This window comes from Etheostoma spectabile, chromosome 6 (genome assembly GCF_008692095.1).
Source record: "Etheostoma spectabile isolate EspeVRDwgs_2016 chromosome 6, UIUC_Espe_1.0, whole genome shotgun sequence".
Lineage (NCBI taxonomy): Eukaryota > Metazoa > Chordata > Actinopteri > Perciformes > Percidae > Etheostoma > Etheostoma spectabile.
The window spans coordinates 31368084-31371133 of record NC_045738.1 but is presented as its reverse complement, the minus strand read 5'-3'; positions in this window follow the sequence as shown (position 1 = coordinate 31371133).

Sequence of the window (3050 nt, the reverse complement as noted above, 5' to 3'; positions counted from 1 at the left end):
TATATATATATATATATATATCCAAGGCTATTTTGGAGAGGCACCATTGCTCCGTCCAGTGCTCAGCGTCACCAGGAGCACAAGCACTGGAGCACAGGAGCAATCCCCTAAATTAATTAATTAATCGTCGGCGATATAGACCAGTGTAGCATCAACATGATTTTAAAGCTGTTTTTTAAGGTAAAATAGTTCCACAATGTAGCTTTAATATATTTATTTTAAATGTGACAGAGCCAGATATTTGTATTCCTAATGAAAGGCTGATATGTGCACCTAATTCATTATACTGGCCTAACCCTGGAGCCCTACCCAGCCTGCCTTGCTGTTGACATTGCCACTTGCTTCCTCGCGGGGTTTCTGGGCAACGGTGTTTGTACCGAATGGGCAGAGTTATTTCAGCCTCGTTGACGGTGAGTGAAAAACCCTTTGAGAGGAGAGAAGCTGCTAAAAGAAGAGCTAAAGTGAGGAATAACTACCATGATGAAAGGCTTTTAGCATGGAGGGAAAAGGCCAGGCCTGGGAGAGTCCCACAGCGCTGCACACCGACCGGACTAAAGCAAACAGCAGACGCCCATCAGGCTGAGAGATGACCGGCCCTCATCTCTGACCCCCACACACCCACAATCTACAGGCTTCATGGGAGACTCTGCCGTATCGCTTTCCATCAGCGTTCTTTATTTGCCAGTGCAGCCACACGTAACCTGTGCAAATTTCAGTGTGCTTACAGCAACAACAAACAAAAAATATATATCTAAAATCCACCAAATTGAACATCAAATCTCGTAACAGCCGTAATGGAAATTCTCCTTTGTGTGAATATCGTGGTGATGACTGTAAAACGTTTTTGTAAGAAACTTGTGTAACATCTTGAGGGCTTTACAATTAATAAATGTGCACAAAAACACGTTTGCATGGGAATTCATGCCAGAGCCGCTGTGAATTTACCAAATGTCAAATGTCTCACCTCTGATGTTAAACATGAAAAGTGTTTTCACACGTGGTGTGAGATTTCTCATGTGGAATACTTGAAATCACACGCCCCTTTATCATGTGAATTATTCCCAGGCAGTGTTGTAGTACTCGAGTCTCAAGACCACTTTTCAAAGGTCTTTACTCGGTCTCGTCTCAGTCTCGGACAAAGAGGACTCTGGATTTTATTTCAAGACTGGTCAAGACCACAGCTGCAGGGATATCGCTAAGCTTTGTGTGTATCGTCTGATTTATATGTTGACATCATTACTGTGATTGGACGTAAACCGGCATTGCAACCATTTACTTGACTTATTTCTAGTCGGAAATGTGTCACTGTTAACCCCCGCTCCCCGTCCGCTTAACACACACTCCCAAAGTGAATCTAGGTGCAGGGGAAAGAAGCTCTGGCTGTCTGGGAGCCAAATTGTTGGTAAAAGCATTTTATATTTATAAAAACACAGTGTGTACATTCAGTAATCTGCTCCAAGTAACAAAGCATAAAGAAAGGTAAGCTGAGTGTAAGTGATGCTAGCAAAGCTAGCTAGCTAATGGTTATCAATCTGCTTCTGTACCAAAACTCTCTAGAAGTCTCTTCACCCCTCACCCAAAGGGATGTAGCAACATATGCATCGTAGCTAGTTGTGTAGCCTATATGCTGTGTGTTTCCGTTGACTCAGACTTAACCCCTCAAAGTCTTGGTCTTGTCCAGATACACTCTGGTCTTGGTGGTGACTTGAGGCCTTTTTCCATTAAAAGGTACCTGCTCGACTCGCCTCGACTTTACTCGCCTTTTTTGGGTTTCCATTACTAAAAAAGTCTCTTGTACTAGCCAACGGGTACTATTTTTAGTATCACCTCCATTGAGATTCAAAGCAAGCTTAGGCGATACCAAAAGCTGACGTGAAAACCTGCAGGGGGGGGGGGCGTCCTGAACAAACCCTGGGACCACCCCCATGATTTCGTTGTTTTTCCGACTGCCAGCGCTCACGTGGTCGGGATGCGTGTTCTTCTTTTCTGCTATGTTGGCGTTTGGCATAACAACTTGTTGCATCACTGCCACCAACTGTTTGGCTCAGCCTAGAGCATTGTGTGTGTGAAAACATGGAGGCCACAATGACAAAGGACACCCCAAAGCTCTTCAATGACGCATTACTTTCCTCACTACAGTTTGTACAAGAACTCAAAACATAGGTCTACTTAACTTGAATTGGTTTACTTGTAACTGGCTGTAGCTAATTGCTAATAGCTAACTAATTTAAGTTACCCTGTTGAAACCAGTGGACGACGACAACCTAAATCGATAGCACATTGTAGACATTGTAAAATATATTCCATGTATGCGTGAATTTTCTATAATTTGAAAAGATTTCTATCGATTCAACACATTTCAACGATCGACGGCCGTGTTTCTGTACGCCAGCTGTCAACAACGCGTCACCAACTGGGAAACTCCGTTAGCAAAATCCAGCCCCAGTTACCCATCATTGAATATAACATAAAGTGATGTGAATGATGACGTTTTCAATGGGAATATGTTTTTTGAAAAACATTTTTCCCATTGAAAACTGAAGCTGAAGTCACGACCCTCCCGGTGAACCTCATGGGTCCTTAATTCGAGAAAAAATACCAACGGTAGTGGGAAGAGGCACATTTTTTTGTTGATTCCGTTTGAATTGAGCCATAGATTACAAATATGATGTTCGTCAATTTAAGAAAGTCTCAGTTAGCCATATGTTTGTCATAGTACCATTAGTCTTGTGTGCAACCCCTCGGTGAACTACATGTCTCGTCTCACACATTTACGTCACCTAGCTTGATGCTCCACTTGCTAGCTGGCTAGCTGGCTCGCTTAGCTCTGTTCCACCACACACGTAACGTTACCTTACCTGATGTGGTTTTTTCAGCAAATAAGCAAAAGACCAGGACCTGTGTCTTCTGCTCTTTTGAGTAAGGTTACATCCCGATGCGATACACAGAGACATCGTAGCTTCAGCAAGACGTCATCCATGCAACGCTGAAGTGTGTAGTCTTTCTAATAAGGTATTTTATACATTTCAATTCAATTCAATTCAATTTTA